The 19,698-nt window shown below is 46.4% G+C and overlaps 2 pseudogenes; one reads left to right on the top strand and one right to left on the bottom strand.

The window, feature by feature from the left end:
* The first annotated feature begins 7,205 nt into the window (after positions 1-7,205).
* LOC142442370 (glutathione peroxidase 1-like) lies at positions 7,206-7,872 on the top strand (annotated as a pseudogene).
* A 7,973-nt stretch (positions 7,873-15,845) lies between these two features.
* On the bottom strand, positions 15,846-18,898 carry LOC142443590 (MSL complex subunit 3 pseudogene; annotated as a pseudogene).
* Positions 18,899-19,698: the final 800 nt, after the last annotated feature.

Genomic DNA, 19,698 nt, shown 5'->3' with positions numbered 1-19,698 from the left:
CTGTGTCAATTCACCTCATCTAGGATGTTCCTCCTTTGTGCTGCCCTCCACTTTACCAAACATGAGATCCTTCTCCGGAGACTGGTCTCTCCTCACAATAAGTCCAAAGTAGGTAAGACAAAAGCTTGCCATTCTTGCCTCCTAAGGCTCATCTGGCCTTACTTCTTCCAATACAAATCTGTCTGTCCTTTTAGAAGTCCACAGGACTTGCAGTAGTCTTCTCTAGCACCCCGATTCAAATGCACTGAGTCTTCCTTAATCAATGTCCAACTTTCACGTGCATATGATGCAATGGAGACTACCAAAGCTTGGGTCAGGTGCGCCTTAGTCCTCAATGTAACATCTTTGCTCTTTAATATTCTAAAGAGGTCTTGTGCAGCAGATTTATATAATGCAATACATCTTTTGATCTCTTGATTGCTGCTCCCATGAGCATTGATTGTGGATTCAAGTAAAACAAAATTCTTGACAACTTTAACCTTTTCTCCATTTATCATGATGTTATCTATTGGTCCATTTGTGAGGATTGTGTTATTCCTTACATTGAGTTGTAATCCACACTGAAGGTGACAATCCTTGAACTTCATCAGCAAGTGCTTCAATTCCTCCTCACTTTCAGCAAGCAAGGTTGTGAAATCTGAGTACCACAAGTTGTTAAAAGCTGTCCTCCAATCCTGGTACTGTCCTCCAATTCTTCACATAATCCAGCTTCCCTGATTATTTGATCAGCATACAGATTGAACAGGTATGGTGACAGGATACAACCCGGATGCACACCTTTCCTGATTTCAAACCATAGGGCATTCCCTTGCTCTGTTCGCACGACTGCCTTTGATCTATGTACAGTTCCAAATGAGAACAACAAAGTGTCCTGGAATTCTCATTTTTCTCAAGGTTATCCACAGTTTATCATGGTCCACACAGTTGAATGCCTACACATAGTCAATGAAACACAAGTAAACATCTTTCTGGTGTTCTCTGCTTTTAGCCAAGATTCATCTGACATCAGCAATGATATCCCTTATTCCATATCCTCTTCTGCATTCAGTCTGAACTTCTGGCAGTTACTATCAATGTGCTTTTGCAACTGGTGGATGATCTTAAGTCAAATTTTACTTGCGTGTGATATCAGTGACATCGTTCTATAGTTTGAGCATTCTGTTGAGTCATCTTTCTTTGGAATGGGCACAAATATGGATCTCCTCTAGTCAGTTGGCCATGTAGCTATCTTCCAAATTTCCTAGCATAGACAAGTGTATTAGTCTGGATTGACTAGAGAAGCAAATCCAGGGAGACTCATATGTAAATAAGAAAGAACTTTATATCAAACTTTATATCCTAAATGTACATTAGTAAAACATGCCAGCCCAGTCCAGATCAAGTTTATAAGTGCAATATTACCCCATATGTTGATACTGGTCCATAAATTCCTCTTTAGACTCACACAGCCATGGAATGATGCCAAATGCAGGTAGATCACTTGCCAGTGGATCCAGTGGCAGTGGAAGCATCTCAGCACTGGCTGGTCTCCACATTGCTCCTCCAGCACCAGGGCTCTGGCTCTATCAATGTGTCCCATGTGGCTTATCAACAGGAATACAAGCAGAGTGTCTGTGCGTATCTGGCCTCCGGTCAGCTATTTATCTCCTTGGTGACTCCAAAGGAGGTCATCAAGCTGCCACCTGATTAACAGGCTAGACTCCACCCCTTTGCAATTTGACACCAGATTATGTAACTACCACAAGTGAGCGTTTCCAGTGCTTTCTCAGCTTTCTGAAACATTTCCTTGGGTATTTATCAATTCCTGTAGACTTGCTTTTGGCCACAGAACACAAAAGAATATAGAATTCTGGGAATCGGGTACCCACATTCCAGAGATAGACTTGTAAAAGGGCCCTTGATGCCTTTTGGGCCAGTGGCTGTCACTTTCTGCAGAACCTTATACATCAGATCCAAAAGGAGCCAGGGAATGGCATCACACATGCAATCAACCCCAAGAATGTGGCCAGGAATATCTGCCAGAGGCGCTGAGTGACTGAGGACTCCAAGATGTTCAGAGAGGGTTCTGGAGACCAGGCTCATCAACCCTTAGGTCCCTTGCAGGTTTTCCCTCCCATATAACCCTCAGTCTCATCCCCACCCCCAAAATGAATCAACCACCATCCTTCCCTTCTACCTCACCACTTTTCTGTTCTCACCTCCTCTGACTTTTGTTCACATTTTGAGCAATATCAGAAGCAGATTTATATTGTTTTCTCGATGCTCAAGAACAAGTTTCAGAGTCCCTTTTGGGTTTTGGAGCTTTCTTTCTTTCTTGACTTTTAATGACATTCTGCCTTCTTCAGATGTAGTGTTCTTGTTATTCCACAACTCATTTGGTCGTCAGTCCATATTGTTCAGTGTGTCAAACATGCTCCTGAGACAGCCTCTAAATTTAGGTGGTATATACTCCAGGTTACATGTTGACTCTCGTGGACTTGTTTTACTTTTCTTCACCTTCATCCTGAACTTGCATACGAGCAATTGATGGACTGTTCCACAGTTGGCCCCTAGCCTTTTTTTGGCTGATGATTTGGAGGTTCTCTCTCACCTTTTCCCACAAGAGTAGCCCATTTGATTCCTGTGTATTCCATCTGCTCAGGTTCAAGCAAATGGTCACTGTTTATGTTGCTGGAGAAAAGCATTTTCAACGAAGAAGTCATTGGTCTTGTGAAGTTCTATCATTCGATCTACAGCTTCTTTTCTACCATCAACGCCATATTTTCCAACTTCTGATTCTTTTCATTGCTTCTAGATTTTGCCATCAATGCATCTTGATTTCATGTGTGATCAATTTCAGACCGAAGAAGTTGATAGAATTCTTCAATTGCTGCATCACTAGCTTTAGTGGTTGATACACAAATTTGAATAATAATTTTGATAACTGGTCTTCCTTGTAGGTATTTAGATATTATCTTTCAAAGATAGCATTGTGCTTTAAGATAGAACTTGCAATGTTCTTTCTGACAATAAATTCCTCTTGAATTTTTCATTCACAGCATAGTAACCCATATGATTATTTCATTCAAAATGGCCAATACGGTCCATTTTAGCTCATCAATGCCCAGGATGTCAATGTTTATGCATTTTATTTCATTTTGGATGACTTCAAATTTTCTTAAATTCATACTTCATGTATTTCACATATTAATTATTAAGATATGGTTATAACTGTTTCCTCCCATTCGGAGATCTGGGCCTCCCACATCTAGAAGAATTAGTCAGGAACCCCCCCTGCAGGAGGAAAGCCCTCCCCAGACTGTGCTGGGGGCACAGAGGCATGGTTGAGAACCTGGGGCTGTCCATGACTAGGCCTCTGCCTCCGAGAGAACTCATCCTCCCACAGGCCCTTCAAAGCTCTGCTTGTCACTCCCCCATCTGTGCCTGAAAGCATGATGAGAAGCCTGCTCCCAGATCGACTGAGCCCAAATTGTATGGATTATCTACATACGGGGCCACTGTCTTTGGGAAGAACAATGGCAGTGGGAGAAGACCCTGACATACAAACAGAAAATCATGCAGCATGCTGGCACACATGCCATGGAGGCCCATGGGCCTGGTCAGGTTGAGGCAGAAGAATGGATTCCGTATGTCCCTCATCAAACAGATGCTTGATGTAGTAAGCAAGCGCGCCATGTGTGTGCTATGGTGAGTGTGCTATGGTGGGTGTGCTATCGTGGGTGTGCTATGGTGGGTGTGCTATGGTGGGTGTGCTATGGTGGGTGTGCTATGGTGAGTGTGCTATGGTGGGTGTGCTATGGTGGGTGTGCTATGGTGGGTGTGCTATGGTGTTTTCTTTGCAATGAGTTGAGAAGGAGAGTAGCGGGGGGGGGGGGGTGTTGGCGACAAAGAAGTACAGCAGGCTTCTTGATAAGGCAAATTGGTCTGGAGTTCCATAACACTGAGGCTGTGTGTGACCACCATGATCAATGACTAACTAGGCCTACCATTGCTAGGAGAGTGAATTTGGGTGAGGCATGGTGTGGCTGGCCACTTGAAGGTCAGAGACAGGCAGAGGGACTCAGCCTCTTACAGGGATGCTATACAAAGGAAATATGGAAAAACCAGTCCGCTGACCCTGCTCTTCACTATCCCCCCAGTGCCATTTCCTTCATTTGGGGGACCTGTCTAGATCAATATTAGGAGATGTGAAGTAAAAATAGGACAGGAGGCATCAGGAGGCTCCACTGATGTGATAAGTGAGGATAAGGGAGGAATAAGACCCAGAGTGGACCATAAGAGGGACCAGGTGGGAGGGACCAGAGCACCAACTCCAGGTGTGGTAATGATGAAGTTACAGGGGCTAGAGAAGGGACGGCTCAAAGAAGTCGCAGGTGTGGGATACATTAGAAAAGAGGTGTCAGTGGGTGCATAGGCATGGCCAATGAGCAGGTGTAAGGGCTCAGGAAGCTACTGTGGAGTCATGAGGCAGGTAGGTGGCAGGAGCAGTAGAAAGCACAAGTGTGGGAATCAGGATGTGCACTCGGAATGAAGACTCCCAATTTGAGTAGTGAAGTCACATGAGGGGCTGTGTGTTAGGCTGGGCTGTCTAGAGAAACAAGACCAGTGCATCCATATAAGTATATGTAAGAATTGTATATCAAGAAGGCATCCTAGGCCAATCCAACTCAAGTCCACAAGTCTGGTGTTAGCCAAGGCCCTCTTCAAACCCCCATAGCTACAGGCCGATGACACAGAAAGATGAATCGGGATGCAGAGAAATCACCAACCAGTAGGTGCAGAGTTATGTGGATCTAAGGTCAGGAGAACCTGGCAGAGCATAGCCCTCAGGGTCAGATGGCCCACATGGGGCAGCCGCTAGAGTCAGGCATAGAGTCCCAGCACACAGGAAGGTGAGGCACCAGAGATGGGGGGGGGGGGGGGAGAGAGTCCCTAGTGTGTTTCTCTTACAAAAAGGCAACACTTCCCAGGAGGCATCATCAGGACCTGAGTGACAAGGCTGTACTCCACGCTACCCAAGTCTAAATTGACATAAAATCTAACTGCCACTCAAACCAAAAAACAAACTCACTGACATTGTGACCCTAAGGGACAAGGTAGAACTAGCCCTATGAGTTTCCAAGACTGTAACTGTGTATGGGAATAGAAAGCCCCATCTTTCTCCCATATAGCAGCTGGTGGTTTCAAAATATGGAACATGCAGAGCACAGCCGAACACCATGCCATCAGGGTTCCCTACCTGACACAGGCTGTGATAAAACCAAAGTGAGGCAACCGAAGGAGTGATGGCATCTGGTGCAAGGCGTGGATGGCTGCTGGTGGGGCGGTCAGCAGAAGAGCAGGCCAAGATATGAGCTGTAAGAAGGGCCAGCAGAAAGCCAAATATGAGAGAGTGCACAGGAGAGCAGGAGGACACCAAGTTGTGGGCTATGGCAGGACTAGCGGAGCAGGATTAGAACGTGTGGGGAAAGGGAGTGGTATTGGAAGTTCCAGTACTGGAAATGAGGAAATGTGAGGCCCTGAGTAAAGCCAGTAAGGGAAGTGAAACAGTAGAAAGGCCAGGAGAATGCCAAGTTGTGGGCAGTAAGGAAGTGGTGGATTTTGATAACCTAGTATGACCATGCTACGGAAGGCCACAACAAATATGCGTGGAAGAGGGAAATCGGAGGATTAGGAACTGCTGGTGATTCTAGAAAGTGAAGACAATGGAAGGTGTGTGGGACAAAGACAATGGGTGGTGGCCCTGGTCTTTGGCTCTCTGGCCCTGAAAGTGCCTACATGCATGAAAGGTAATAGTCACACCCCATCTTGTCTGGAAGCCTCACATGTCTGCTAATGGTAATTTCTCACTGGGTTGCTCATCATGAGCCAGAAAGTGGGAACCAGGTGCAGAAAGAAAATCGCTGAGGGACCTAGTATAAGGGATTTTTTTTTCTGGGGTCCAGGTTCAGTTTCATGCATTTCTAGGCCAAGAAAGGAGTCCTATGCATTGTAAAGATGGGAATACCAGGGCTGACCCATCATAAAGTCACACCTATGCTTCCAGGATTTCAGAAACAGAACACCCTTCACTTGTTTCCTTCTGGAAGTTCCTGGGAATCTATCTAATACACTGGAGGCTGGCAGAAGGTACACATGTAATTCCAGGTAGGCTTCAAAATGTTCATGGAGTGATGGAAGAATGTACATTACTAAAAAACATGAAATGAATGGACCTGGAGAATATCGTGCTATGTGAAATTACTCAGTCACAAATGAGCAAATATAAGATTGTAAGTGAACTATATGTATTAAAAACAAAGAGAAAGACATGGAGACAAAAGGGAAAAGGCTCTGGAGAATGCCCAGGGTGGGAAGAGCAAGGGGGCACAAGTAAATGATGGACTGGAGAGGGGTGGGTATGCTTAACTCTGGTGTCGTGATGACAGTAAGCCCCAGGAGGGCGAAGAGTCATCAAGGAGCTGGTGAAGGGTAAACTTTGGGGACAATGATGAGAAATAATTTAAACTGTTGAAGACCACGTTGATCTAAAATGTAGCCTTACTCCTAATTCATTTTTTTAGAAAAAAAAAATTTTTTAGAAAATACTATTTTTTAGTTTGTGGGAAAATTCCATTCTTTTTCATTCTATTATTCCATGGGGTTTTTGTAGCCACCTCATATGGGTGAATTATGAACATCATTATCACTGTTGTTTCCTGTGAGCTGACCACCCCTCTTCAAGACATCGCCCAGACAGTTAGGAGTGACCCCAGATCCCCAGAAATTGCTAAGGCCTCGCTTACCTTCCTGTTGCATTTAGTGAGTTGGGCAAAAGGTCCTGACACGCTACATGTGGATAGACCATGAAAACATTATGCTGATTAAAAAAAGTCAAACATAAATGACCAAACCCTGCAGGACTCTACTTATCAATATCCAGACAAAGCAGATCCCTAAAAAGAAGATTTATGGCTGCTGAGAGTTAGGCAAATCTGTTGCACTAGACCTCTTTAGTGTTGGAAAGAAAGAATATTACTTTGAGGACTAAGGTGTGCCTGACCCAAGTCATAGTATTTTCAGTGACCTCATATGCATGTGAATGCTGGACACTGAATAAGGGCGACCAATGAAGAATTTGAGCATTTGAATTATAGTGCTGGAGAAGAATATTGAAAGTACCCTGGGCTTGCAAAAAGAACAAACAAATCTGTCTTGGAAGAAGTATGGCCAGTTCTTGCCGACCTCTGTCCGTCTCTCGCTCCCGCGCCTCCGGTCCCGGCGTCGTGTGTGCCGCTCCACTCACGGCCGCCGCCGCGCGCTCCATGTACGCCTTCTCCGCGCGCCCGCTGGCCGGCGGGGAGCCCGTGAGCCTGGCCTCGCTGCAGGGCCAGGTGCTGCTCATCGAGAACGTGGCGTCGCTCTGAGGCACCACGGTCCGGGACTACACCCAGATGAACGACCTGCAGCAGCGCCTCGGCCCCACGGGCCCGGTCGTGCTAGGTTTCCCGTGCAACCAGTTTGGGCATCAGGGGAACGCCAAGAATGAAGAGATTCTGAATTCCCTCAAGCACGTCCGACCTGGAGACGGGTTTGAGCCCAACTTCTGCCTGTTTTGAGAAGTGCGAGGTGAACGGCGCCAATGCACACCCGCTCTTTGCCTTCCTCCGGGAGGCCCTGCCGGCACCCAGCGACGATGCCACCTCTCTCATGACCGACCCCATGTTTATCACCTGGTCGCCTGTGTGCCGCAACGACATCTCCTGGAACTTCGAGAAGTTCCTGGTGGGCCGCGATGGTGTGCCTGTGCGCAGGTACAGCCGCCGCTTCCCCACCATCCACCTGGAGCCGGACCTCCAGGCCCTGCTCTCCAAGGGGCCCCGCAGTGCCTAGGGCGCACCGGCCTCCCGCAGGCTGCCTGGCAGGCACTACGCTGCCTGCCTTGCGTGGGGACTTCATCAATGAGGGTACTTCTTCTAAACCCGAATGGAGGAACACCTGATGTCCGGGAAAGCCCCCGCTGGTGGGCACTAGCCCTGCCCGTCCCAGCCTCCCCTCCCAGACCAAATCAAATTGTTCCGTGTGTAAGGAAAAAAAAAAAAGAAGTATGGCCAGAGTGCTCCTTAGAGACAATGATGGCAAGACTTTGTCTTACGTACTTAGGACACGTCAGGAGAAGCCAGTCCCTGGAGAAGGACATCAAGCTTGGGAAAGGGGCAGTGATAAAGGAAGGCCCTCAACAATGGATTGACGAAGTGGCTGCAACAATAGGCTCAAGCACAAACACAATCGTGAGGATGGTGCAGGCCTGGGCAATGTTTAGTTCTGTTGTGCATGGGGATATAATGGGTGGGAACCAACTAGGTAGAACCTAACACAATAGGAGCTGCGAGAACGGGTTCAGGGAAACTAGGGAGTGATTGCTTGTGAGAGGTTTTATGTTACGTTGGGTAGGCAGGATCCTCCTATGAGATGATGTAGCATATTTTAGTCAACTTTTGACGAGATCTTCTGTGAAGCAGCCAAGCTGTTATGAAGAAAAATGAAGGGTGACCCCTTAATCTGGAGGTCTTGATACTGGTCACAGTCCTTATACAATTGAGGGAGGTTTCACTCAGGGTGTGGCCAACTCTTGGTATGAACTGACAGTGTGCAGACACTAGCTCATTTCTACTGCAGGATCTGGATCCTGCACCTGGCTCAATGACCTCCTATTAGATCCTGCTGATCCCAGGAGCCATCAGCAGGCTGCCAACCAGGGAATCATTCAGCTCTGCATCCAGCCTGTGGTCTCCCTGCTTCATCTTCCTGCCTTCTGCTCATTAGCCCCTGCAGCTACATGTGTCAGGAGAAGCCTCCAGGTTACATTTGACCCAGACTTGAGTCAGACTGGACTTACCGTTTCTATGACAGGGTGTGAATCTCTCTCAATACACTTACAGATTCCCACAATCCTGGACTTGCTCCTCTAGAGTACCCAGCCTAATTCACTGCTAATGAGTATACGGTTTATTTTTAAGGTGACAAAAATATTCTGAAATTAGTAATATTTGAACCACCTGGTGAATTTACTAAAATTCATGAAGTTATAGACATGAAAAAGCTTAATATTATGGTATGTGAAAAGAAATAAAATCCATCCTGGAAGCCCATAAGAATGATTCACCTTCCCCGGCTATCAAAAGAGATAGTGTCTGGGGTCTTAAAGGCTTGAAGGTAAACAATCGGCCATCTAGCTCACAAGCAAAAAAGCCCACATGGAAGAAGCACACCAGCCAGTGCGATCATGAGGTGCCAAAGGGACCAGGTATAAGGCACCATGCAACAACAAAAAAAATAGATATGTATGTGTATATATGTGTGTGTGTGTGTGTAAATTTATGTATATATATATATATATATATACCCCATATTGAATGAAGGGGAAAGTGCAGAGTGGAGACCCAAGGCCCAAGTGTCGGCCACTGGAGATCCCCTCATAGAGGAGTTTAGGAGAGGAGATGGGTCAGTCAGGGTGCGAGGTAGTACCGATGAAGAACACAGCTTTCCCCCAGATCCTGGATGCTTCCTCTCCCCAACTACCATGATCCGAATTCTACCTTGCAGGGCTGGATAGGGCAGAGGTTGTACACTGGTACATATGAGGGCTGGAGGCACAGGGAATCCAGGGTGGATGATACCTTCAGGACCAAGGGTGTGAGGGGCGATACTGGGAGAGTGGAGGGTGAGTGGAGGGGGAACTGATTACAAGGATCTACATGTGACCTCCTCCCTGGGAGATGGACGGCAGAGAAGGTGGGGGAGGGAGACTCCGGATAGGGCAAGATATGACAAAATAACAATGTATAAATTACCAAGGGCACATGAGGGAGGGGCGAGGGAGGGGGAAAAAAAGAGGACCTGATGCAAAGGGCTTAAGTGGAGAGCAAATGCTTTGAGAATGATTGGGGCAGGGAATGTGCGGATGTGCTTTATACAATTGATGTATGTATATGTATGGAATGTGATAAGAGTTGTATGAGCCCCTAATAAAATGTAAAAAAAGAAAAGAAAAAAAGAAAGAAAATGATTAGGGCAAAGAATGTACAGATGTGCTTTATACAATTGATGTATGTATATTATGGATTGTGATTAGTTGTACGAGCCCCTAATAAAATGTTTTTTAAAAAATGATTCACCTTTAAATGGGGCCTGGGCATCTTGTGAATGAGACAGTATGGTGCATAAGTTAGTCATCTGGAAAGAGTCTCTGATACTTTCAGAACACAACTGATGAAAAGACCGTATTAGTAGTTCAATCTCTGTTCTGGAATACATCCCTCGCACCAGACCAAATCCCCAGGAGTCTGAACTCATAGATTTGGTAGCTTGTGTATTTTCTGGGGGCTCAGATAGATCGTTCTCATTACCGTGAAAAATGGTGTTCAGTAGATGAAGTCTGTCCCTGGTTTTGCAAGGGCTTGTAAACAGCAGGGCTGTGAGAATATGGAGTACCCCTGTAGTGGTTAGAAAGAACCCATGTCTCCAGTGACCTGAGTGTCCCCTCTCTCACTTCCACTGTTATCCTGAAGGGCAGACGCATCACATTGGGCTAAACCCCCACAGCTGTGGTTCAGCAGATGCAGCAGCATATTTCTGGATCAGGGATGCACAAAGAGGTCAATTCTCTCAAACGCCTCTATTAGCCGCCAACCTTTCCTCTGAACTCAGGACACCTGGGCTCTGCTCCCACCTTCTTTAAAGGGTGTCCTCCTGCAGGGCAAGCCCCGATTCATTTTTCCTGGGGAAATCTAAATACATGGAACTCAAGGTCTTCTCAACCCCAGTCCAGGCAGATCACCCGACAACTCTACTCACCTGTAGAGTCAGAAGCCTCTCCTTCTTGATCCAAAGTCCACCCACTCAGCTAGTGCTGTCTAGCCATCCCCATCAGAATGGGGGAAGCTTCCATATCTACAGGAGGCTTTAGGGTGTCAGGTCTCATTATGCTGTGGACACTACATGTCCACTACATAACTAGTGCCCCTGTCTGACTCAACTAGAATGAGGCCCAAGAGGGCAGTAGTTCTGGTCTACTTTATTCACTGGATAATACTAATACACAAACACAACCAATACATTTCCGGATATATGAGTGGAACTGATGCCCTCTGCTGGCTCCAAAGCATTCCTATTCTTGCTACAAGGAGGAGCTGCCATACCCAGATCACAGGCTTCCAAACTTTCTTGGCCTATACCCCCTTTTCAGGAAAAAAATACTCAGCTCCCTGGCAAGTAAAAACTTGATGATGGTGACATATGTACAAATGTGCTTGATATAATTGATGTATGGATTGTTATGAGAGCTTAAGAGGCCCCAATAAAAAAATTTAATACTTTTGTCCTCTAGCCATAATCTAGCAGAATGTGTAGACATCTGCTTTTGCAGCCTCCTGAATCCTTCCAGCACCCCCCAGGGGGTGGTATCACCCAATTCAGGAAACACTACCTTAGATGAAATTTCCAACCCTCTTTACAAATGAGAAATGGGTTTGCTCAAGGACATGCAGTCAGTGAAGGGTGAGGTACCGTGCTTCCTCATGGAAGAGAAGAAAGTGATAAATGTGAACATTCCTTGTCCCTCCAGGCAACTTTTACGCATATTTAGGAACCCACTTTCCATGACTTGTCGAGTGTGGTTCTGACAATAACCTTAGCAGGGTTATTGACCCTCTTCACTTCCCACTCCTCAGGAAGCAAACTAGACCTCAGAAAAGTGAAGTGACATTCACAAGACACAAAACTGATAGGTGGCAATTTCCCAACTCTGCTGTGTATGGCAAGGAGTTCATCTTTGGAAAAGCAGATCCACGGCCAGCTTAGTAATAGAAAGGTTCTGAGTGGGCACAGGAAGACTTCCACGTAGGAGCGCGGTCAATCATAGGAAAGTAAGAGCCCGGTGTTCCATTAGTTTCTCCGGCGAGCCTACCTTGAAAGATTGAGCTTTCCCTGATATACCACCAATTCTTGACCATATACTAAAATGGTTGAACATCAACCGAATCTTTTTGGTACAGTGACTCTCTGTATTCCTTCCATCTTTTCAATGCTTCATCATTCCTTACTTTCCCATGTTGTTGTTAGGTGTCATCAACACACAGTAAACCTATGTACAGCAGGACAGAACACTGCTCCATCCTCAACAACTGTTCTTATGTTTGAGCCCATTGTTGCTGCCACCGAGTCAGCCTTCCTCGTTTTTGCTGCCCCTCTACTTTCCAAACATGATGTCTTTCTCCAGGGACTGGTCGCTCCTGACAAAATGCTCTAAGTATATAAGACAAAGTCTTGCCAACCTTGCCTCGAAGGAGCATTCTAGCTGTACTTTTTCCAAAACAGATTTGCTTGTTCTTTTGGCAGTCCAAGGTACTACTTTCATTGTTCTTCACCAGCGCAACTCAAGTACTACGATTCTGCTTTGGTCTTCCTTATTCAATGCCCAACTTTCACATGCAAATGATGTGGATGGAAATCCCATGGCTTGGGTCAGGCACATCTTAGTCCTCAAAATAACACCCTTTCTTTTCAACACTTTACTGAGGTCTTGTACAGCAGCAGATTTACCCAATGCAATGTATCATTTAATCTTGATCATTGTTCTTCCCATGAGCACTGACTGTGGAACCAAGGGAGACAAAATCCTTGACAACTTCAATCTTTTCTCCATTTGTCATGGTATTACCTGCTAGTCTAGTTGTGAAGATTCTGGTCTTCTTGAGACTGAGTTGTAATCCACACTGAAGGCTACAATCCTTGATCTTCATTAGCAAGGGCTTTAAGTCCTCCTCACCTTCAGCAAGCAAACTTGTGTACCGTCTGCACATCAAAGGTTTTTAGTCTTCTTCAAATCCTGATGCCATATTCTTCATAGACTCCAACTTCTATGATTATTTGCTCAGCAAACAGATTGAATAAGTATGGCGAAGGAAGACAACCCTGATACACATCCTTCCTGATTTTAAACCATGCAGTATTCCCTTGTTCTGTTTACACAACTGCCTATTGACCCATGTACAAGTTCTGCAGGAGCACAATGAAATGTTCCGAATTCCTATTCTTCTCAAGGCCATCCATAGTTTATGATCCACAGGGTCAAATGCCTTTGCATACTCAGTAACACACAAATAAACATCTTTCTGGTATTCTCTATTTTCAACCAATAAAATTCTTCAATATTTCAACTCAAGGCTTGGATTTTTTTCTTATGTTCTTTCAGGTTGCAAAATGCCGAGTGTGTTCTTTCCTTTTGTTTTTCTCAACTGTAAGTCCTTGCACATCTCATCATTCTTTGCTTTCTTGAGTAGCACTTTGATATCTTCTGTTCAGCTCTTTTACTTCTTCATTGCTTCCATTTGCTCCAATTACTCTATGTTCAAGGAACTTTGGGTTATGCTTTGGGCTGTCAACCCCAAGGGCAGTAGTTCAAAACCCAACAGTCAATCCATCTTCCAATTCACAAGATAAAGATTTACAGCCTCCTCTAAAGATTTACAACCTCAGAAGTCCAAAGGGACATTTCTACTCTGTCTTGTATGGTCACTATGAGTCAGACAACTCAATGGCAGTTGAATTTGGACTTTACTCTAAGTTCAACGGCAAGTTAGTTTGTTCATTAGAAATCTAATTTATTTTTGTGATTTTTTAAAAAATAATTCATTTTATTGGGGGCTCGCTCTTCCAGCTCTTACAACAATTCATACATTGTTATCAAGCACATTTGTACATATATTGTGATCATCATTTTCAAAATATTTCTTTCTACTTGAGCCCTTGGTATCAGCTCCACTTATTTCCGTCCTTCCCCCACTCTCCCACTCTCGTGACCCCTTGATAAATTATTTTCATATCTTACACCATCCGCTGTCTCCCTTTGTCCAGTTCAAGAGCAAATTTAAGTCTGTTCTAACACATGTTTTGGTCTTATCTCTCATTCCTGTCTCTTTAATGGCCTTTTGTTTTCTTTATCTATCATATCCCACAATTCATCTGGTCCCTCAGTCATCAATTTCTAATGTATCAAATGTATTCCTTTTAATAAAAATGAATGTTTTAATGCCAAAGGTTACAACAGCAGAACTGTTCAGAGAGATAGGGCACATTTCACTGGAGACATTGAACAAATGGGTTCTTTAAAAGGGCATCATGCCTGGTAGGGCTTGAATAAGGGCAATGTAACCAAGAGGAATTACTGAAACCCAAATGAAGGCTGAGCATGATAGTGGGACAAGAGGAAAGTAAAAGGAAATAGGGGAAAGAACTAGAAGGCAAAGGGCATTTATAGAAGGCTAAATATAAGGCAATGTACATATGTAAATATATTTACATGTGACAATAGAGAAATAGATCTATATATATATTTATAGGTTCAGTATTAAGGTAGCAGATGGACATTGGGCCTCTACTCAAGTACTGCCTCAATGCAAGAACACTTTGCTTTAATAACCTGCCATTCCATGATGCTCACCTTCCCAAAATGATCGCTGAAGACAAAATGGGTGCATAAGCAAATGTGGTAAAAAAAAAAAAAACTCATGTTGCCCAGCTATCAAATGATATATTGTCTTGGGTCTTAAAGGCTTGTAGATAAACAATCGGCCATCCAGCTGAGAAGCAACAAAGTCCACATGGAAGAGGCAACACCACCCTGTGTGATCATGAGGTATCAATAGGATCAAAGACCCAGAACAAATAATCATATCATCATGAATGAGGGGGTTGTGGAGTCCCAAAGCCCACCTGTAGACAACTGGACATCCCCTTATGGAAGGGTCACAAGGAAGAGACCAACCAGTCAGGGTGTAGTATAGCACCATTGAAACATACAACTTTTCTCTAGTTCTTTAATGCTTCATCCCCCCACACCCCACTGCCCCTTATCATAATCCCAATTCTACCTTACAAATCCGGCTAGACCAGAGCATGTACACAGTACACATAAAAGCTGGAAGCACAGGGAATCTAGGGCAGATAAACTCCTCAGGACCAGAAATGAGAGTAACACTCAGGAGGGGAAGGGGATGGTGGGGGGAGATTGGGGGAACCGATCACAATGATCTATATATAATCCCCTCCCTGAGGAAAGGACAACAGAAAAGTGGGTAAAGGGAGACATTATTCAGTGTAAGACATGAAAAAATAATAATTTATAAATTATGAAGGGTTCATGGGGGAGGGAGAGGCAAAATGAGGAGCTGATACCAAGGGCTCAAGTAGAAAGAAAATGTTTTGAAAATGATGATGGCAACAAATGAATAAATGTACTTAACACAATAGATGGATGTATTGTGGTAAGAGCTGTATGAGCCCCCAATAATGATTAAAAATAAAACAAAAGGGCATCATTTTTCTTCAAACAGTGATTATTGTCAAAACTTTCCCCACAATTGAAAGCACACTGCAGACACACCAGATTACCTCTCATTGTGAAATACTGACATCAGGCCTGCAGTGGATGGAGGCAGTGGAGGCAGCAGAACATTGGGGATCGAAAGGGTCACTTCCAGGCCAGTCAGCTGACTATGAAGGAGGAGGCTCCACTGGCACTGGCCCCAGAACTACCCAAAGGGTGGCTGACAAAGGAGGAGGGGACAGCAGCTCCAAATCAGACAAAGGTAAGAAAACAAAAGATCTTAACAACAAAGACACTAAGGTAAAACAAAAAGTAACAAATAGAAAGCAAGCCAGGTGCTGTGCACAAGTCCAGCATGAGTATGTGTGTGTTGGGGGTTGGGGGAAGAGAGGAGAGGAGGACGGAGAGACAGGGACAGCGCAAAAGCTCTCGTGGGAACATTATTCATATCCAACAAAATACAAAACACTTTATTTATATCACCAAAAATGATGTTTTACAGAAAAGCAGCATTAAGAGGCCAATGACTAGCTGTACATGTTCTTGTTGCCATCAGTACATTTTCGAGTTTACACATGGAGCCTGAGACGACATTGTGGCTCAACAAACTCAAGTTTGTTGGACAGAGTGAAGTGTCCAATCTTGTTCACAAAATGGAAGTTTGCAAAGCTATTATGAATTTTTTTAAAGTTAATTTCTAACCAAAAACTGCAAATCCTAATTGTTCTCTACATCAGGTTAACGCTGCAGAAGCCCTGGCGCTGCTCCGCAGACATGGCTGCTGTCGGGTGACATGCGCTGTAGCAAGTACCCAGGCCCCAGGGCAATCATTCATTGGCGAGACCCGCCAAAGCACAGCATGGGCCGTTGCCACAGCTCTCGGTGCAGGCGGCAGAGTGGCAAAAGCCTTACCAGGGTCCTTGGGCCCTGCCTGGAACCGGGAGCCGGGGGCCGGGAGCCTGGACCCTACCTGGAGACTGGAGGCTGGAGCTAGGAGCCGAGAGCCGGGAGCCAGGGCCCTGGAGCCTGGAGCCAAGAGCCGGAGCCGGGTGCCTAGAGCATGAAGCCGGGAGCAGGGAGCCTGGAGCCAGGAACCTGGAGCTGGGAGCCTGAAGCATGGAGCCAGGAGTCGGGAGCAGGGAGCAGGAAGCCTGGAGCCGGGAACCTGGAGCTGGGAGCCTGAAGCATGGAGCCGGGAGCAGGAAGCCTGGAGCGGAGAACCTGGAGCTGGGAGCTTGAAGCAGGGAGCTGGGAGCCGGGAGCCTGGAGCCAGGAGCAGGGAGCAGGAAGCCTGGAGCCAGGAGTCTGGGTCCTACCTGGAGCCTGGAGCGGAGAGCCTGGGGCCTGGGGCTTGGAACCTGGGCCTGGACCTAGAGCCGGGAGCAGGGAACAGGGAGCAGGGAGCCTGGGAGGCCGCCGCCCCCGCTTCAGCACCTGGCTCCGGGGCTCTTGGCGCTGTGGGGTGCCTCGCAGGCAGCAAAATAGGCAGACTCGGGGAAGAAGTCGTCGTGATACTCCGCCAGAAACCTCAGAAAGAGATCGAAGTGCTTCAGTAAAGCCTTCAAATTCTTCTCGGAAAAAGACATGCTCCCCAAGATTTCTGGAAGTTTTACAAACAAGCGCAGCAAATGCTGTGCGCCATAAATGCAGGAAGGCGGCGGCGGCTGGTCTCCGGCGGGAAAATTGTCCGGGACGAGCTTCCAGGCGAGGACCTCAGTCATTTCGCTGTTCCATCTTCCCTCAAAGCCAGCAAACGTCGCGCTGGCTTCCTGGCTTGGGGTGCCCGACACGGGGGAGGAGGACCCGCTGTGCACAGGCGTCGTCTTGCCCGCGTGCAGGAGTAGCTTAGGCGGGATGGCGGCCGCGTCCGGGGGTCGCGGCTGCAGCGGAGGAGACGCCGAAGCGCCCCGCTCGGAGAGCTGCTCGGAGGTGGAGCTGTGGCGCGCGGAGCGCCGCAGCGACTGCGAGCCCTCGGGCTCGGTTTTGCGCCGTTTGGGGGTGGCAGTCGGGCTCTCGACGACGGGCTGCAGGGCGGGCGGGTGCCAGGAGGGCGGGCTCGGAGCCGGGTTCCGGGGCACGAGCATGGCGCTGTCCTGAACTGCAGGGAAGGAAAGGGACGAAGTCGCCTTCTTATACTGCGCTTGCTCGCATGGATAGAGCAAGAGCAACGGCAGTGTGTAATCAAACGTGATCCGGAGTCCGTCAACCATCTCCTTGCACAGGTCCACATTCTTTTCGGCGGGGACATAAGGTGCATTCATGTTGGCGTGTGGCAGGGCATGGTGGTGACGAGGCCTCTCGTTGGCTGAAAGGGCGGCGTTGACAGCAAAATGCTTCACGTACGATTCCAAGATGGTGATGACGTTGGTCCGGCATGGAAGCTTCACGAGCCGCTTCCTCCGATTAATGTAGTAGCAATCATCCTCCAGCTTCTTCCTCAGAACTTCGGGAATGTCTATCGTGATCGCCCGGTCTTCCATTGCCCTCTTGCGGTGCGCCGCTGCTTCTTTCCCGGCAGCCCTTTCCTCGGCGCCGCTTCCCTCATGGAGCTCCGCCTCGGCCTCCTCACCGCTGAAATCCGAGGCGCTGCTGGCGGCGTTCCCAGCGTTTTGCTCCTCCTCGTCCACGGCGGGGCTTTTCCTCAGCAAGTCCACGCCTGGAGGCCTGCAGGGTTTCGTCTTTCTTCCTTTGCTCAGGCGAGCTTGAGCTTTTCTCGCCAATTTCCGCTGTAGTCTGCGGTTCTCCTCGGTATCTCGGAGCACGTGATCCTCAGCTGCCCACCTGTCCCAGCTTCGGTTCCAACCATTAAAATGGATCAGGTATTCCGGGATCCTTCTGCCTTTTCCATCGTTGCCAACAATAACATCGATAACCTTGGCATCGTACAGTACTCGAGCCTTGGTGGGGTCAGGCTCGAAGCACAGCACTCTCTCTCCTGACTGGAACTTCAAGTCCATGCCCTCACCCGAGCTCATTTGTTCATCATGGCGGGGAGAGGCTCCCGGCGAGTCCGTGGGCGGAGCCTGTGACGCAGGGGGCGGGGAGTGGGTGGGGCTTCACGTCTATTGAGGAGGCTACTATGTTCTGGTGGCGTATATTCAGTGCTTTCCTTTGGGTCTTAAGGACTTATTTTAATTTTCTTGAGCTTCAACTTGCGTTTAATTGATGGTCTGTTATGCGGTCAGCCCCTGGCCTTGTTCTGGCTCGTGATAATGACTTTAACCATCTTCTTTTTCCACCAATGTAATTGATTTGATTCTTCCGTATTCTATCTGGCTTGGACCACATGTATAGACACCACTTATGTTGTTGAAAAAATGGCATTTCCAACGAATAAGTCATTGGTCTTCCAAAATTCTATCATACGATCTCCTGTGTCTTTTCTTTCTCCAAGAGCATATTTGCAACGACCCAAACTTTCTCTTTGTTTCCAACTTTCTAATCACCAGTAATTATTGATGTGTCTTGTTTGCATGTTTGATCAATGTCAGACTGCAGAAGTACAACGCTGTCCGTGATAAGGTAATATCCATATACCTATAAGGAAGACCAGTTAATACATCTATTATTCAAAATTATGTGTCAACCAATAAAGCCAAAGGTAAAGAAATTGAAGGGTTTTATCAACTTATGTGACCTTTAAAGCTAATTATTCCTTATGTAAATTATCCCTGTTCAATTTACCATGTGGCTTCTGCAAACTGATTGAACATCAATTCATATAATGATATATTATTTTGTAAAGTAATAAGTGCTATGAGGGAAAAAACAACATAGAACAGGAGCAATGGAATATGAGGGTTTGTTTGAATAGAACACTCTTCCTCATCAGGAAAATTATGGCTGAACGCATAATTAAAGGTATGGAAGGAAGTGAGCCAGGAAATAATCAAGATTCCAGGTGGAAGAAAAGCCCAAGCCTTGAGGAGAGAGAGCTTGGAATGTTCTAGAAACATAAAGAGAGAAAAGAGCGTGACACAGCGGCACAACAGTCGCCCATGAGGGGACAGCTTCAACTCTCTCCAGCAGCGTGGTTGGTAGGTTTCAAAAACCTTGTATTTAGCAATCCAATACTTACCCAAGAGAGTCACCAGGGCGTCTCTCTCCCCACTGCACACCCTTCCTGCTGTTGCCATTATGTATTTGTGTGGTGCATCTGATACAACTAGCTGTGGTCTATGTAGTGATAAATTATTAGTAACTAAAGTCCCTGGCTTTCATTAGGTTCATTTTTGTGTACGCTTCTTCTATGGGTTTGGGCAAGTACATAATGTCATATAGACTAGTTTGACTGCCTTAAAAATGCCCTGCGTACCACCTGTTCATTTATC

Source organism: Tenrec ecaudatus, chromosome 3 (assembly GCF_050624435.1).
Source record: "Tenrec ecaudatus isolate mTenEca1 chromosome 3, mTenEca1.hap1, whole genome shotgun sequence".
Classification (NCBI taxonomy): Eukaryota; Metazoa; Chordata; class Mammalia; order Afrosoricida; family Tenrecidae; genus Tenrec; species Tenrec ecaudatus.
The sequence above is the reverse complement of the archived record's forward strand: the minus strand, read 5'-3'. Positions and strand labels throughout refer to the sequence as shown.